The sequence below is a fragment of the Pan paniscus genome, chromosome X (genome assembly GCF_029289425.2).
Source record: "Pan paniscus chromosome X, NHGRI_mPanPan1-v2.0_pri, whole genome shotgun sequence".
Taxonomy (NCBI): Eukaryota; Metazoa; Chordata; class Mammalia; order Primates; family Hominidae; genus Pan; species Pan paniscus.
In genome coordinates, this window is record NC_073272.2 from 26,814,863 (window position 1) to 26,833,893 (window position 19,031).

At 44.5% G+C, this 19,031-nt stretch overlaps 1 pseudogene; it reads left to right on the forward strand.

The window, feature by feature from the left end:
- The first annotated feature begins 11,351 nt into the window (after positions 1–11,351).
- On the forward strand, positions 11,352–16,952 carry LOC129395253 (platelet-activating factor acetylhydrolase IB subunit alpha2-like; annotated as a pseudogene).
- The last annotated feature ends 2,079 nt before the right edge of the window (positions 16,953–19,031 follow it).

A 19,031-nucleotide genomic window follows, 5' to 3' on the forward strand; every position in this document is an offset into this window, starting at 1 on the left:
TTTGCCTCCATCCCCCCTCCTCCCCCTTGTGCAGCTGTTCTTCTTTTAAAAGAAGTCGGACTTTCTGCTGGGGTGTATTCTAATTTTAATCATCCACTGTAAAAGGGGAGGTTAACAAAGAATTTCTGATTCTGACTTAATGATCCCTGGAATTAGATCTAATTCTATTAATGGAATATAAAGTGTTTTCGGGGGAGACCTGTGTGAAAACACTAGTTTTATTTGTTCTGTTATTTTATTTATTTTTGTTATTTTCTAATCAATCTTCCCAAGTGAGGATGCTATTGGGAAACACGTCCATTCACCTCGGGGAGAAGGGCCTGACCTAGCTCACTCTACACCCAGTGGCCCTGAGACCACCTTTGTCACAATCCAATACCCAACTTCAAAAATCTACAATTAACTTTTGCTATTTCTAAGAGATTAAATTTAAAAAATTACAGAAATCTTTTCTAAGGTGCTGGGTGGAGAGACATAAGACTATGCTGTGGTCTCCACAATGCCTAATCAGGATATGGGACTATATATATATATATATAATATGTTATTCTATATATCATTTTAGAAACAAAATTATGCGTCTAATATCTAGGAAGAGGGTAACTGATGTGTTGAGTGGGCAGACTTTTAAGAATTGGGCTATAGGATTACGTATGAAAGAACTTACAGTTTAGCCCAATTTAATTTTACTTTGCCAGGAAAACGACACTTCACTTTCTTTTTGCCTCACTTTTACTCACTAATCAAAAGTAATTGCATTTTAGTGATAATATCATTCTTGTTTGTACTTCGTTATTCACAAGTCCTGGCTCCTCTAATCTTTGGGGTCTGTAGCTGTTGGTTTGCTTTTCCTGGGCTGCTTGGAAAACAATGGTTTGCAGTTTATCTGCTTTTAAAATCAATCACTAAATAAAAATGACAATAATGGCTGGAAGTGAAGGTCACATGTGTTTAGAACTGTGGTTTATGGTGAAAAATGGGGCTTGTTCCTAGAACTGGAGATAATAATTTACCTAGAAGAGGAGAGTGGAGGAAGAAACCCCTTTCTTTTCTGAGAGCTAATTCTACATTATAGTTTTAAAATTACATTTGCAAGAAATGTGGAATAAGGGGGGGTGGCAGTTAGATGTCATTATCCAGAAAAAAAATGTTTGGAAGAGAGTTAACCTCACATACTTTTCATTTGAGATGTTTTAATTTATTGTGCAATATACACATAGATAAATCAAGCTGTGATGGGCTTCCAGTTGCACCGGACGGCTCAGATCCCCTTAAATTACGATCAGCCTCTTCAAAACATATATTTAAACAATAGAAATAAACTTCATTGGAATCTAGCGACCAATTTGGAAGCCATTGGAAGAGAAGACAATAAGACCTGATTACACGCAAGGATTCTCTGTGATGTGATATCCCTTTTGCCAAGTCATTTTGCTGTTTTATTTATTTAATTTCTTTTTTTTCTTAAACAAACTTTCATTCATTTATGGTCTTCCGCAACCTGCTAATTTAACACTGGAGCGCGTTATTGCAGTGTTAGGAGGAGAGAAAGAGAGAGAGAAAACAACAATACTGCAATGATCCAAATGATACAGTAGAATTATAGCAATTATAGTTCTACTTGTGGAAGAAAACCTTGCTGAGATCAGGCAAACAAACTGAAGCCTTGTGAGGATAACAAGCGTCGGGATTGACAGCCGGTGCTGGGAAGAGCCGGAGGGCACAAACAGAAATATTTGCTTCCCCCCACCCCCCCTTAACTCCAACCAGTCAAGGTTAACCTCCTCAAACGCTGCTTTCAGAGTCTTATCCACTTCAGGGTATGCATTTTATGCACAAATCGAGGTGTCTCCTCCTGGAAGTCTGGTAATAGGAGGAAGTGTAACATAATCCGCTTGCCTAGAACTTGTCCCTCGCCTTCTTGGCCTCCTGCGTGCTCTCCACTTCCTACCCTGCCTCAGTTCTCCCCACGGCTGTTGGGATCTCTCTGTGGACGGTGTTTATTTGTTGATGTATTTTCAAAGAAACAGCCCGTGGAAAGGTCCAAAGGGACTGATAGAACTTGGATTTCCTGGGAAGACTCTGTCGCGTTTGCTAATCCTTCCCTCTTCGCCGTGTCCTCCTCCTAAGCCGTGGGTTCCACAGTTAGGGCTTGGCTGGGAGAGGTTTGTTGGGAAGCAGCTTTTTTGGAAGCCTCCCGAGGACCACGGCCGAGCCCTCAAGGTATGGACGCGTGAGTGTGATGGCTATGTTAGGACAACTCCCCTTATTTGCAAACTTCCTCACTTTCTGTTGCCCGTCAGCAGCCGGGGGAGGGGGTGGGGGAGCAAGAACTAGAGAGGAAAGAGACCCCCTCACCGCCACCACCATCAGCCATCCAGGCGGCAGCCGAGGCTTTTTCAAGCTTTGCTCCAAGCATAAAGCTGGACGAGATGGTCGCAGCCTCCTGTCTGCTCTCAGAAGAGGGGGTGTGTGTCCCCTCCCACGGGCGAGAAGCAGGTGGTTGGGCTCTGAGCTCTCACGGAGTTCCTTGGCGGGAGTTCCCCATCTCCTGCCGCACCCATCCCTCCAGGTTTCCAGACCTGAGAGAGAGGGAAACTTTACTGTGCCCTGTAATCACCACCATCTGCTTTCTCCTCTCCTCCGCCGGACGGCGGGACCCCGCCTGCGGCCAGGGTCGAGGCGTCCCCGGTGCAGCGTTGACTCAGTAGCTGCTGCTCCGGGCGACCCTGGACGGGGTGGAGGGTGGGGGCGGGTGGGCACAGATTGGAGCTAGAGTAAGATGCAGCGGGCTACCCAACGCGTGTGTCAATTCCCAGGCCGCGCGGACCGGAGCTGGGCTGTCGGCGTCCGCACCCCCAGCCTCCCCACCTCAGCCCCCTTTTCGGGCTCGGCTCAGCGCCACGGCCAGAGCGCGCCCCCTAGCGGGGGCTCCGAGTGGGCCGGGCTCTCCTGCCGCAACCTCTGGGGACTGAAGTTGGCAGAGCCCAGTGATCCGGCAGGAATGAATGGGGGAAAAAAACAAAAGCCTTGGAAACATTTCCAAGTGTTCAATAAAAGACCCATCTGTACCTTTCTTCTCCAGCGCGTTCGTGGTTAATGTCCCCCCATGCGCGCGAGAAGGGAGATAATTGCTGGGTGGATTCTTGTCGGCGAACCTCGGGAAACGCTGGACTGAGAAGTGAAATAATTGGGGGTGGGGCCAAGGCAAGCGTGCCGAGGATGCGACACCAGTCAGGAAGTCTGAATCTGCAGTCTCTGGGGTGTTCATGGAGGCCTGGCGGCCTGAGCCCTCAGATTCCTCAGTGCCTGGTGTTGGTGGTGGTGGTGGAGGATCGTCCGAAGGCAGCTACTCTGAGATTTCTCTGATTTGACATCGGCCTCTGTGGTACCTTCATATCACTCATGGTCCCCTCCTATCTTCTGATTTGAGAATACCCCACTCTGTGATTCTAAGTTCCCTGAGCTCAGATTTTGGGGCTCCCATCTTCTGAAGCTAGGAGTGTCCACTTTTTGACTAGATGATCCCCTACCTCCCGTCTCTGGGATTTCTCCATCTTCTGACTTGATGGACTTCTGGGCCACCACCCTGCTCCATCTCCCCCCAGGCATCCTCCTCTTCCCCTCCTTTCACTTCTCCTGCAACATTTGCCTCTGGAAATCCTCAAATCCCAGCTTCCACTACTTCCACTACTCATACATTACCTACTCCCTCTTGGTCTGGCCAGAAATTGAGAAAAGAGAAATGCAGGGTTCTTGTCCAACCCTCTTTGACTTGTTCAACCTGGAAATAACTGAATTTTCTTGAAGCCCTTACAACCTCTGGTTTAAAAAAAAAAAAAAAGTTAAAGACGAAGCTTTTACAAATGTAAAAAATTCCCAGTTCAAATCGATCCATAACTTACTTCTTCTGCACCGAGTGTGTTAATCTGAACTCATCAATCAGAAAAACAGAAATCGTGCTTCTAAAGACCTGCAGGATTTTAAAGTTATACCAAGGCCACCAAAACACTTACTAGGTAGGGCCTAGAAAGGAAGAATCCAAAAATAGTAGCGACAACAGCTCCCAGAGTCCCTTATTTTGCGATGTGTCTTGCTAATTGGGAAGTTCAACACGAGGCTTTCCCTGCCCATACAAGGCTGGTATTTCAGAGCGGGAGGAGCAGATGGAAGGGGTCCTGTGGGAAGGGAGGTGTGGGTGTCCCTGTGTTTAATTAAGAGTTGTATTGTGTGGAAGGGAGGAGGAAAGATGCCGGGCTGCACAGCCCTCTGTTCCCTTCATCGCAAAATAACCTGCAAGTGAAAAAAAGAAAAAAGAAAGAAAGAAAGAAAGAAAGAAAAAGAAAAAAAAAAGCCCGCTACTAAGACGGAGCCGGCTCTGGAATAGATACCATTAGAACCACAGTGTTTCTGGAATAAAGATATCTAATTTCCTGCCGCAAATCACTTCCCCGATCAGAAAACACAAATAGCTGAACAGAAGGGGGAAAAAATAGAGGAGGAGGACGAGGACGAGGAAGAAAGGCCCCGGAATAAAAATAACTGCGCAAAAAGGCTTACATTCAACGCTCTGACAGGCGACTTCTCCAAACCCGGGGCAGTTCTATCCTCCTCCCAACGACCCCCACTCTGCTCCCGACTTTCCAGCCCACCCGGGATCCCTTTTGAGGACACCCAGCATCTTTGAGGGAAGGGAGACGGCTCCCAGGCTGAGGTTGGGACAGCGACGGTGGCGGAGAACTGGGGCACTCACGGCCTAGGGGCCTCGTGGGGCCGCTGAGGCCGGGCCTGTTCGGCACCGACGGCGTCACCTCCTCTTCTAACCGGTCACCCCGGGCAGGGCCCTCCTCAGGGCACCGCTTGCCCGAGGCGGCCTCGGTTTCCCTGTCTGGAAGGAGGTGCAGGAGCCCGGGGGCAGGGGAGCTCCGGGCGCCCTGCTGGGGCCGCGCTACTTGGGGACGTTGCGGCGGCGGCCCCGACGCCCCTTGTCAAATCGCCTCCAGGGTCTCGGGGACCCGGTGAACAAAGCCAAGACCCGACCCCCGGTGGCCCCAATGGCGCGGGTGAATGAGGACGCTGGACTTAGGGGCGCCCGCGAGAGGGCGCAGGCTGGGAGGGCCTGGGAGGAGAGGCGCCGGGCTCCGCGTGGGGCTCGTGACCGAGGGGCCCCCAGGACGCACAGACTCGATCGCGCCTCGAAAATGACCGTGGTGGTAGCAGGTGCAGGCGGAGAGTGGAGGCAGAAGGAGTGGGAGGAGGAGAGCAAATACATCTACTCAGATGCTAATGCACAGAAAGTGAGCCTTAGCTGTTTTTTCTTTGGAGATTAAATGAAATCTCAAACGGATTTGTTTTTGAGTAGGAAATTGTAGATTTCTCACAATCGCATGAAATTTTGTGTTGCACGCCTCTAATCAACATCACATTCTTTGCCCCCACTTTAGGCTTTGCAGGTCTTAGTACAGTTCCTGGTACCCAGGAACATCTTTCCCGAACCAGAAAATTGCACTGTGGCTGTGGGAGTGTAGTAGGTACTTTTATTTGGGCAAATGGCACTTGATGTTTCATCCTCATGAGGTGGGCGCTGATTGATCTTTTCCCTTATTTAACCAGGCCTCATTCTTTTCCCTCAATTCTCCCATTACTGCTGTTGGGGCCATTTCATTGTTCATTACTCCTACGGTTTAAGGCTTGCAAGGGACTAAAAAGAAATTAAAAGCAATGTATTTTGCTTAGAGAATCCCAGAAAGGCTGGAAAGAAAGGCGATTGAAACCCATGGTTCAAGTGAAATTTAGACATAGGAGTGATTTTTACATATTTCTTTTTCATGGATAATAGGGAGTTGGCGTTATCTGTCACTGTACGTTCTACCTAATAAGTAGCTGCAAGACTATAATCTAACAGGTGTAAAATTTCCCTTTTCTGACAAATGAAGAGACCACCAACACTATCTTAAACAGTACAAATAGAAAATGCTGTTGTTGACAATCTTTCACACTATGGAGTCAATTCTAAGCTAGCTTGCTTTCTCTTTCTTTTCTCTTTCTTTCTTTCTTTCTCTCTTTCTTTCTTCTTCCTTCCTTCCCTTCCTCCCTTCCTTCCTTCCTTCCTTCCTTCCTTCCTTCCTTCCTTCCTTCCTCATGCAGGCCTGGCTTTTGGGGTGTGTACCCCACACAGAGAGTTATAAACAAAGATAGGCTGATTTAATTTCTGCCCCCCCCCAACACAACCTGCAAAAATATCGAGGAGGGGCTTTTTACTTTCTGCCAACTGCAAAAGGGACTGATCATCAGAGAAAATGCCTGTCCTTTCTTTCACTCATTTCTCTTGATCTCCTCCAAAAATATGGCCTATTTAGTTATTAGGCATCACAGATTGGGAAAAGAAAAAGAAGCAGAGAGGGCTGTCCCAAGGCTCCATTCCCTGGGAGGTCCCACTTCCATCTGGCATATGTTGAGTCCTGTTTTCCTCTCAAAGGGAGCCTTGTTTATGGAGGTTTTCTCTGCATTCATTTGTTCCCAGCCATCTCTTCAACAGCTGTCCCCCCACCTTCCCAGGATCCCATTGGTCAGGCTTGGCTCCCACTGCATGGAATGCAAAAATATCTCACCCAGAAATGTCTTGTCAAAGACAGAGAGGGAAACCGGCCCAGGCAATGCTGCCCTTGCATGTCATCATGGACCAATTCTTACCTGTTTCTCCTCACCCTCTTTCTCTCTTCTTCAGCTTCTGGGTTGAAGCATTTTGATGTTATTTATACGAAGGAAATGACATTAGAGTAACCTTTTTATTGCATTACACTAAAAGGAGATTGAACTATAACTTTGAAAATTGTGACATTCCAATGAGAGCTATATTAAATTGCTTAAAAACATTTCGAAGGCATCATTGGTATTGTCTGTAGTGGTAAGTGAAACAAAGGATTTCACAGCATGTCGGGTTTAATACAAACTATGCTCACATTTAAGTCTTTAAGCTATTAAATAGAAGAGAGGAGAAAGGGGATGGTGAAATAGTATCAGAGGGGGATGGAAGAGAGAGACAGAAGATGCCTAAGAGAAGACAATCCTGAGAATAAAAGGTGGCACAGACTGAGTGCTTACTCTTTGCTAGTACTTAAAATGTGTTTCCTAGCCAGGTGTGGTGGCTCAGGCCTGTAATCCCAGCACTTTGGGAGGCCAAGGTGGGCGGATCACTTGAGGTCAGGAGTTTGAGACCAGCCTGGTCAACATGGTGAAACCTTGTCTCTACTAAAAATACAAAAAAATGAGCCAGGCATTGTGGCACGCACCTGTAATCCCAGCTACTCAGCAGGCTGAGGTGGGAGAATTGCTTGAACCCAAGAGGCAGACGTTGCAGTGAGCTGAGATCGTGCCACTGCACCCCAGCTTGGGTGATACAGCAAGACTCTATCTCAAAAAAAAAAAAATGTTTCCTTCATATAAAGAACACCAAAATGCTAGACGGCTGCTCTAAGTGCTTTTCACATGGATCAACGAATCCTCCAGACAACCATACAGCGATGGTTCTATTAGAATCCCTCTTTTACAGATGAGAAAACTGAGGCACAGAGAGGGTGTCCAATTCAGCCTGGTTTTCCCAGGATTTGCCTGGGTTTCCAGCTGAAAGTCCTGTATCCTGGGAAATCCCTCAATCCCAGGCAAACTGCGATGGTTGCTCACCTGAGGCACAGGGAGAAGTAGTTTGCCCAAGGTCGGAGAGGTGGAGCCAGGATGGGAATGAGCTAGGCAGTCTGACTCTGGAATCTGCTGCTCTTATCCTCTGTAAATCTCACCCATTTTTACAGAATGAGTAACTTGGGGCATTAGAGAGAGATGAACTGACTTGTCCACAGTCACACAGCTTGCTAGTAGTGGGTGGATGACTACAATTTGGGACTAACAAATCACACCTCCTTTCTACTTTCAGCTACCTTCTGAAAGAGGTTTTGTAGAAAAGAAAGCAGCTTTAAAAAAAATCTTAAAGATAGAAGTAAGGAGCTAAATAAATAAACACATCCAAGAAAAAGACATCTACCATATTGAGAAACATCACGACCTGGCAGTATTAGAATATGTAGCAAAAGGAGGTCACCTATATTGTAAACACAATTTATAATGAAAGACAATTTCAAAATTGCAATAAGTACACAAAGAACATAATTATATGGCACATGTGGCCATTAGGCAGGGAACATTTTAACTCCCTAAAGCATTTGGTGTATTGTTCTGATTCCATTATTGTTCACTAATGATGGTCATTGTTCCACCTCACGTCATCCTCAAAACTGGCAGCCCCCTGCAGTGGACATTGTTTCCAAACAGCTTCTCTAGGACCTTTCGGACAAACCTGCAAGAACTGATGATGTTCTGCGCATGGAGTTGGTAAGCAGGTTGTAGCTGGGCATTGGCCGGGAAAGAAGGCATTCTCACTTGGAACACAGCTCATTGTAAAAATGCAGTTTGACATCAATAAAAGTAATCACTATTTGTTGTATTTCTTATAATTATAGGTCATCTCTTGGTGAGGCTCTGCAGTTCGTAAAGTGGCGATTTGGCCTCTGTCATGCTGATGCTGTAGGCAGCCAGGCCCCAGAGCCTCTCCTGGCGGGCATCCTGAATGCCAGAAGCTTAGGCACAACTTCAGGGAAGAAAACATTTTGGAAATGACGAGAAAACTGTGAGGGAGTTGCAACTGTAAACAGCAAATGTGCTAAAGACCAGAGACTTATGCAGAGCTAAAAGAGGGCAGGTGGAGCTGTTCTCAGTTTTTTACATGTGAAGAAAACATTGGGCTGACTCCATTCTGGTTCCGCAGAGCTAAAATGTGCCTTGATGACTGTTGTTGTTTTATTTAACACAAGCACCCGGGGCTGCGTGAGGATCAGGGCTTGATGAGCCAAAGGATTCTGAGAAAAAAGGTGAACAGCTGTGGTTCTTGTCAAACACAAACTCTTAATCGTTGCTTAATCATTCCCCCATATTAGACATTTGTGTTATTTTAATTGTTTTGCTATCGCAAATAGCATTGTAATGAAAACCTTTGGGTACCTAACTTATTCTTTTGCATTATTTCCTTTACATAATTTCCTGAGAGTGGGATTACTGATTAAAGTGTATGAACATTTTAGTCTCTTGAAATATTGCCAAAATGTCTCCAACTGGTTGAACCAATTGACACTACCTTTACATGAATGTACCAATTTTGCTACAACCTTGCCAGCATTATGTATTACAGCTTCCCCCTGCCACCCCCGCCTCAAAATATGGTGATTTAAAAAACTCTATACTTGACTCTAGTTCTCCTAACTCTATGCTCGGTATCTTCCCCCTCACTCCAGCATCTCTATCTCTTGCCTGTCTGAATGGCTTGAACTAAGATGACAAGAATACATGAGAAGAAAGGTAATCCTGGCCGGGCACGGTGGCTCACACCTGTAAGGCGGGTGGATCACCTGAGGTCAGGAGTTTGAGACCAGCCTGGTTAATATGGTGAAACCCCATCTCTACTAAAAAAAAAAAAAAAAAAAAAAAATACAAACAATTAGCCAGGTGTGGTGGCGGGCGCCTTGATTCCAGCTACTCGGGAGGCTGAGGCAGGAGAATCACTTGAACTTGGGAGGTGGAGGTTGCAGTGAGCCGAGATTGTGCCACTGCACTCCAGCCTGGGCAACAAGAGCAAAACTCCGTCTCAAAAAAAAAAAAAAAAAAAAAAAGAAAGAAAGAAAGGTAATCCTAAAGCAGTGCACATCTGCCATGCTCGGCAAGGTTTGGAAGACATCTGTAACAGAATGTGCAGTATGTGAGGCCCTGGGCTCTGGAATCAATGAGACAGGGCTTGGAGCCAATTCTTTCTACTTCTGGCTCTGTAGCCATGGGCAATCAAATTAACCTTCAGTTTCTTCACCTGAAAATTGAAGATGATAAAAGTACCTGCAGCACTGTGCTACACTATAGATGCTAAATAAAAGTTAGCTTATATTGTGTGACACATGAATACTGAAATGCACATTATTTTACATGCTTTTTTTTTTTTTTTTTTTGAGACAGTCTTGCTCTGTCACCCAGGCTGGAGTGCAGTGGTGTGATCTCAGCTCACTGCAACCTCCTCCTCCTGGGCTCAAGTGATTCTCCTACCTCAGCCTCTTGAGTAGCTGGGACTACAGGTGTGCCCCACCACACCCGGCTAATTTTTGTATTTTTAGTAGAGATGGGTTTCCACCATGTTGGCCAGTCTGGTCTTGAACTCCTGACCTCAAGTGATCCGCCCGGCTTGGCCTCCCAAAGTGCTGGGATTACAGGTGTGAGCCACAGCACCTGGCCTTATTGTACATATGTTTTTGAATGCTTGTATAATTATTTTTATGGAATATTGACTCAGGACTGGAATTGCTCCATTTAAAGGTATGTATGGTTTAAACTATAGATATTGACAAAATGTCCTTTAAAAAGACTATTTGACTTTGTACTTTGACAAACAACATTGATAGCTCTGGGTATTTTCAATCTTGTAAAATATTGTTAGTTTCATGAAGAACACCCAAGAGCTTATTATTATTATTATTATTTTAGACAGGGGATAACTCTGTCACCCAGGCTGGAGGGCAATGGTGCAATCATGGCTCACTGCAGCCTTGACCTCCTGGGCTCAGGTGATCTTCCCACCTCAGCGTCTGAAGTAGCTGGGACTACAGGCACATGCCACCACCCCCAGCTAATTATTTGTATTTTTGTAGAGACGGGGTTTCGCCATGTTGCCCAGGCTGTTCTTAAACTCCTGAGCTCAAGCGATCTCCCCTCCTCCGCCTCCCAAAGTGTTGGAATTACAGGCATGAGCCACTGCACCTGGCAGAGCTTATTATTTTTATGTGCGTTTCTTTCATTATTAGTGAGGTCAAGTATTTTTTCATGTGACAATTGGCCAATTGTATTGCCTCTTCCATGACTCATCTGTTCTCAATTGCTTACTAATGTGCAAATTATTTTACCCACGGGTGCTATGTCTTAAAAGTTTGCTAGAGCTTTATAAAAAGCTGGCATGAGAATCACTGTGAGATTATCATTAGTTTTACTCTGATTTCCTTTAGCTTCTAAGCATAATGGCCAGTGTTTATTTTCATGCGTTTTCATGAGTTTATTTCACAAGCTGAAAGACCACATTTCTTGGCCTCCCTTTCAGGAAGGAGTGGCCAATTTAACTAAATTCTGGAGAAGGACGCGTTTTGTGTGGTGTTTTCAGGAAGTCATCTTAAAAGAGAGGAGTTTTATAGACCAATGTCCCTCTCTTAGTCTTCTAGATGGTTTGTCTTGAAGGGATGTGAGACAAAGACTGCTAATTGCATCCAAATATCCATTCTTTTGGTGGTGGGTTAAAGAGACTGCAAATTTTGTGTCACTCCCGGCTGCTGCTGGTACTGGGACCCGAGGAGGGATATGCCCGAGTGGGGCCGCCTGACCAAGGGAGCGACAAACATGACACCCGCCGACGCCTCAGCCGCTTGGGGCCTGCACGGACCCTCTGCTTCAGTGCAGAATGAACCAAGGAGACTCAAACCCAGCAGCTATTCCGCATGCGGCAGAAGACATTCAAGGAGATGACAGATGGATGTGTCAGCACAACAGATTTGTTTTGGACTGTAAAGACAAACAGCCTGATGTACCATTTGCGGGAGGCTCCGTGGTGCAGTTACTGCAGCCATATGAGATATGGCGAGAGCTTTTTTCCCCACTTCATGCACTGAATTTTGGAACTGGGGGAGATACAACAAGACATGTTTTGTGGAGACTAAAGAACGGAGAACTGGGGAATACTAAGCCTAAGGTCATTGTTTTCTGGCTAGGAAGAAACAACCATGAAAATATGGCAGAAGAGGTAGCAGGTGGTATGGCGGCCATCGTACAACTTATCAACACAAGGCAGCCACAGGCCAAAATCATTGTATTTGATCTGTTACCTCAAGGTGAGAAACCCAACCCTTTGAGGCAAAAGAACGCCAAGGTGAACCCACTCGTCAAGATTTCGCTGCTGAAACTTAACCGACGTGCAGCTCCTGGATACTGACAGGGGTTTCGTGCACTCCGACCGTGCCATCTCCTGCCACGACATGTTTGATTTTCTGCATTTGACAGGAGGCGGCTACTCAAAGGTCTGCAAACCCTTGAATGAACTGATCATGCAGTTGTTGGAGGAAACACCTGAGGAGAAACAAACCACCATTGCCTGACTGGCTCCCATCAGTGTCAATAGCATCTCAGCTTCCTCAGATCAGTTATATCACCAGCACTCCAGAATCCTTCTCTTTCTTAAGGCACTTTGCATTGAAGAATGTTCCTGGATGTTCATATCTAGTGTTTGAAGGGGAGGAGGGGTTTAAACTGGTCCTGTACATAGAAAGTTTGTTTGACAGAGGAGAAAAATTAGCCAAGGAAGATTGTTGTTTCAATTCATTTGAAACCAGAAGGGGACTTTTTAGTTGTATATGTAACATGTTCATTGAATTATTACTGCTTTCCTAGGACAACATCAAGCCTAAATACTGAACAACATGAAGATTCTTTTCTTGGCCTGTCTTGGATTACATTGTATATAATAATTCTTAGAATCATACCTACTTGGCTTTAAAACATGTTTTTTTTTCCATTTTTTTAAGGTTCATAATTTAGTCTTTGGTTTTTATGTTGCTTAGATTCATATGCATATTGAATGTTTTCTTTTTCTTTTTTTTTTTTTTTTTAAGATGGAGTCTTGCTCTGTCACCAGGCTGGAGTGCAGTGGCGCGATCTTGACTCACTGCAACCTCCACCTCCCGGGTTCAAGCGATTCTTTGCCTCAGCCTCCCGAGTAGCTGGGACTACGGGCACCCACCACCACGCCTGGCTAATTTTTGTATTTTTAGCAGAGATGGGGTTTCAACATCTTGGTCAGGCTGCTCTCGAACTCCTGACCTCGTGATCCGCCCACTTCGGCCTCCCAAAGTGAGCTGCCGTGCCTGGCTGAATATTTTCTTAACATGCAGCATCAGGTTGAACATGCTTGTCATTCAAATATGGAAGATGCTATAGTTACAAGTGAATTTATTCCGCTTTCTTAATCTTTCCCGTCCTTAGCAGTGAGAAACAGGTTTTGCCCCAGTAGGGGGACTCTTTGGAGGGTATTATTTTTATGCTGCTGAATATCATGTCTATAATGGACCCGTGCATGCAGCCTTTCCTCCTGTTTCCCCATCATCCCCTCTTTTTTTTTTTTCTTTTTTTTTGGTCCTTGTTGACATTACAAGCTTTTAACACATTTTCGACCTAGGAGCCCTGTTGCTGGAAGTATAGTCTCTAGCCAGCTACTCTTATGATAGTACTGCTATAAAATTCATTCTTGTGTGGTATTCTGTGCTATAGAGTCTGTGTATTGCTATTCATATTCGGAGTTCTGGTTTGTTTTGTTTTTCCCTTAAAACCTGTTACAGTTTTTTTTTTTTTTTTTTTTTTTTTTTTGCTGGGTGGTTGGGGGGTAGGGAATCAGAACTCTGTTTCCCATTCCATATCACCTGACATTATTTCAAGTTTTATAATATCTTAAGGTGTATATTCTATTTCATTTTATTTTATTTATTTATTTATTTTGAGATGGAGTCTTGCTCTGTCGCCCAGGCTGGGGTGCAGTGGCACGATTTCGGCTCACTGCAACCTCTGCCTCCCGGGTGCAAGCAATTCTCTTGCCTCAGCCTTCTGAGTAGCTGGGACTATAGGCACCTGCCACCATGCCCAGCTAATTTTTGTACTTTTAGTACACACAGGGTTTCACCATGTTGGCCAGGTTGGCCTCAAACTCCTGACCTCAGGTGATCCACCTGCCTCGGCCTACCAAAGTGCTGGGATTACAGGCATGAGCCACCGCACCTGGCCTTTATATTTTTTTTTTTTATTGGCTTAGTTTTTAATTTATTGTCCAAAAAATTTTGGGCCTTTTTCTATGGGGAAACAAGTGAAGCTGCTCTTCAGCATAGACTACCTTTATCCCATTATTTTACTAAAAAAGAACCAGGTTTGTTTCACTTCTAAGGTGTCTCATTAATGTACTTCATCTGAGAATTTGTTTTAAGAGCGCACTTTATAATCTTGATGTTTGCTTGAGCTGTAAGAACTGCCATTTCTAAAAAATAATGGGATAATAGATGGTTTATTCAGTATACCTAATGAATATGTACAAACTGGATCTACAGATATTTTGAACTGGACCAGGTGGGTGTTGAAGTAACCCATCAAAATATGCTCTGCAGTGATTCTGCTTAATGTTCTAATTCAGTAATGAATGTTTTATGTTCTACTGGAAAGGCAAATGGCAGTGCATTTGTGTGTTGGAGGAGGGGTTAGTGATTTGTGCTAAGACCCACTTCTGACTGTGAGGGATAGAACTTGGGCTCATTTTTTCTTTTCTTTTCTTTTTTCTTTTTTTTGAGACGGAGTCTCGCTCTGTCGCCCAGGCTGGAGTGCAGTGGTGTGATCTCGGCTCACTGCAAGCTCCGCGTCCCTGGTTCACGCCATTCTCCTGCCTCAGCCTCCCAAGTAGCTGGGACTACAGGTGTCCGCCACCATGCCTAGCTAATTTTTTGTATTTTTAGTGGAGACAGGGTTTCACCGTGTTAGCCAGGATGGTCTCAATCTCCTGACCTCGTGATCCACCCATCTCAGCCTCCCACAGTGCTGGGATTACAGGCGTCAGCCACCGCGCCTGGCCTAACTTGGGCTCATTTTTTCTTGTGAAGTCTCTTTCTATAATTTTTTTTGTTTTATTCTTTTTTTAAAAAAATACTTTTTTTGAGCAACAGAGTGAGACTTCGTCTCAAAAAAAATACTTTTTTGAATGTATCATGTCTTCATTAACAACAGAAAATCCACATGGTATTTACTAAACTTGTTTATGATATTAAAAATTTCCTTTTTATTTTTAGTAGCCCAGGTTATTGAGTTTTTCACTAGAGATTTTTTTTCTTAGCTGAGGTATAGTTGTATAGGAAGAAGAATTAAGTCAGATTTTTGTGTGTGGAAAGACAGTTTTCTTTTCTTTTCTTTTCTTTTTTTTCTTTTTTTGAGACAAAGTTTCACTCTTGTCGCCCAGGCTGGAGTGCAATGGCACCATCTCAGCTCACTGCAACCTCTGCCTCCCTGGTTCAAGCAATTCTTGTGCCTCAGCCTCCCGAGTAGCTGGGATTACAGGTGCGTGCCACCAGCCTGGCTAATTTTTGTATTTTTAGTAGACACAGGGTTTTGCCATGTTGGTCAGGCTGATCTCAAACTCCTTACCTCAGGTGATCCACCCGCCTCGGCCTCCCAAAGTGCTAGGATTACAGGTGTGAGCCACCACGCCTGGCTGGAATGACAGTTTTCTATCCAGGTCTTTTTCTGTTTGTCAGAAGGTGGGAGTACGATCCAAATAAATCCATTAGGTTACTCCTGCAGCATGCACTTTTAGCTTCTCTCTTGAACTAGAATCCCATATCCCTGGCCTTCAGCTCCTTTGCTCATGTGTATAAACCTCAGATGTTACTACATTTTATATCTGTCAGAGCTATTAAGCAATAGTATTTGAACCACTAGCCATTTAAATAAAATTCTGCCCCGTTACTCAGGTGCAGATATTGAGTTCACTTTCATTTTTTGCCAGACTTCTTTGCACTACTTTAAGCAAAAATAGTCAATCTATTTTTCTTTGATTGACATCCCAGTTTGCTTCAGTGACAGAACTTACTGCTTAGTCTTTGTACTTTAAAACAAATCTATAAATTTAATGCACTGTCCAAGTGAAATGTCCTAGTTGTCATTGTGATTAAGGGGCCAACTTTCCAGGCAGCTAGCAGAGATACTATTCTCTTCCTCTCCCAGCACATTTTTATTCCTTCATCCACACATTCCTGCTACACTAGATGGCAGCCAATGATGGAACTATAAAGATGTCTGTGGTGGTATCTCAAACGTGGCAGCTTGAAGATAGACTGCCCAGGGTGACGTAGGGCAGGTTGTCTTCCAGTGCGTGTGTTCTAGATTGCCATAGACCATGCTCTGGCTACCACCCTGGGTCTACTTGGACTGTCAAGGGCATCTGCCTAAACCAGAATTTTTTGTCTGAAACCTTAGCCCAACAAAATAAATCTTGAGTAGCTCATGCCTGGCTCTTAGGAATTTTGTTTCTTTTTTTCTTTAAAAAAAAAAAAAAAAAAAAAAAAGGCGGCCAGGCATGGTGGCTCACGCCTGTAATCCCAGCACTTTGGGTGGCCGAGGCGGGCAGATCATGAGGTCAGGAGTTCGAGACCAGCCTGGCCAACATGGTGAAACCCCATCACTAATAAAAATACAAAAATTAACTGGGCGTGGTGGTGGGCACCTGTAATCCCAGCTACTTGGGAGGCTGAGGCAGGAGAATCTCTTCAACCTAGGAGGCGGAGGTTGTAGTGAGCCGAGATAGCACCACTGCACTGCAGCCTGGGTGACAGAGCAAGACTCCATCTCGGGGGGCGGGTGGGGGGAGTCCAACTTACTTTATTTTTATTTTTTTTAACCTAGTCACTGTTTACAGATGTATGCTAAAGCCCAAAATATTGTCTGTGCTGTGGTGTATGAGCATTGCCAATTTTATATTTATTGCAGTGAAGAAGAAACTAAAAATATATGAAAATGAGGAGCTCATTTTCCAATGTCATTGGAAAATGTCCAAGCTCCTAAATCTGTGTGGGTGCATATGGCAGAAGTGAGTTGGGGGCCTCTTGAAAGGAGGCTTTTTGGAGAGGGGTCTCCCAGGCTTCTCCTTGGTGTTCCTGCTTGGGGATCACTGCTGCTAGCCGACTGGGCCTCCCCAGTGGAAGTTTGTGATTTTGCTTTGACAAAGTTTCATTGACTAGTAAAACTCATTCTGTTTTAGTGTATATTTCAATAGAAATGTAAACATTTTGCTCAAAAAAAAATTTTGTGTCACTCCCCTCATAGAGAAGTGAAGTTTATTTCTCCTCCCCCTTGAATTTGGACTGGCCCTGTAACTGCTTTGACCGGTAGAGGGTGGTGAAGTGACACTTTGCCTAAGCTTTGAGAAGGCCTGGAAGATTCTGCTTTGTGGTTTTGGATGCTCAGTGGGAGAGAGGTCACATAGAGAGAATGTGTGGAGAGGAGAGGCCATGAGATCATAACAAGGAAGAGACAGGTCCAAGCATATCAGTTGACTGCCAACTGCGTGAGACCCCAAGTGAGGCCAGCGTAAGAACTGCCCAGCTGAGCCCACTCAACCCACAGATTTATGAAAGATAATAATATGGTTATTGCTGTATTATTTATTTTTGGTTGCTATCATTTTAAGCCACTAAGTTTTAGGGTGGTTTACTAGGCAGCAATAGATAACCAAAACACTCCCTATATCCTTTAGTACCCAAACCCTGATTTTTACCTGGGCATGTGCAGCTGAAAGACCACATTTTTGTGGCCTCCCTTTTGGGAAAGAGTGGCCAATTTAACTAATTCTGGAGAAGGACACGTCTTTTGTGGTGTTTCCAGGAAGTCATCTTAAAAGAGAGGAGCCAGGCCTTTGTCTGCATTCCTCAAATTTGCTGCCTGGAATAGATGTGATGGCTGGAGCCAGGAACCATGAAGACAAGAACCACATCCTAGGGATGGCAGAGTGGCTGGCTGGAAGGTACCTGGATCTCTGACAATCTTAGAGAGCTATCATACTCCAGCCCTGAACCTACTATTTCCACACAGATTTTATAAGAAAGGGAAATATATCTCTTTTCTGATTGAAGCCATTGTTTTTTTGTTTTATTTTCTGTTCCTTGCAGCTGAACCTAATCCTCAGAGACATAGGACAAGACCAAATTCCATTATGAAGCATGTTGCCTTGCCTTTGCAAAAGGGGCTTATGTACAATAATTCATTTGTCTACTTTATGGGAACCCTGCATCTGGATAAAATGGTGAACAAAATCAGACATAGCCCCTAAGACATGATTAGCTTATAGTTAGTCAAATCATCACAGAACAAATGGAAAACTGTAACTGTCACAAGCCTTTGACAGACAAGCTCATGGTGTCAGCATAACCCATAATATGGCCTTTGCTGAATCAAGGAAGACAGGGTCAGGAAGTGATATTTGAGCTGATGTCTGAAAAGTAGGCTGGAGTTAACTCCATGATGAGGATAGGGAAGAGCGTTGCAGGTGGAGGTGACAGCACAGCGGTTCTGCAGTAGGAGAGAGCGTGGCAAATACAATGGACAGAAAGATGATGTAGCTAGAGTTGGGAGAATGAGGTGAGTTTGGTATGCATGAGGCCAGAGAAGGTTGCAGATGGGAGAATGAGTAGGTTGTTTTTGTGAGTCTGCTCAATGTTTTAAAAGCATTGAAAAACCACTGAGGGTTCTAAGCTGTCGAATGGCAGTGGTCTAAAGGGGAGAAGATAGTAGTGCAGGAGATGGAGAGAAGTCAAAAGATTCAAGAGCTATTTCTCACTCATACTTTTGTGCTTGGGTTCCTGGTTTTGGTTTTTATTTGTTATTGAGAGGTTGAACTGAACTAACTTAATTTTTGGTGAAACCAGGCATATTTGTTAGATTGGACTGTATGCAAGTCAGTGACAACAGTGGTTTAAACAAGTTGGAAGCCTATTTCACTTTCATATAGATGTCGGAACTGATATGGTGGCTCTATTCCAAGAAGTCATAGAGATCCCAGGATCCTTCTGTCTTTTTGCTTTTTTGTCCCTAGGTTGTTGACTTCATCTGCATGACCCGACTTACTGCATGTCAACGTTCCATCCCTGGAACAGGGGACAGGAAAGGAGAGTTCACCTCCCTTCTCTTTTTGGGTATGGTTTAGCAGTTGCACACATTGCTCTTTATCATATCTCAATGAGCAGAACTTAGATACACTGTCACATCTAGATGCAAAAAAGGTTTAGAACTGTAGTATTTATTCTGTACAGCCTTGTGCCTGGCTAGAACTTTAGAGAGCGACTACTATAGATAATCAGATGGAAATATGCACCTGTGGGCAAAAT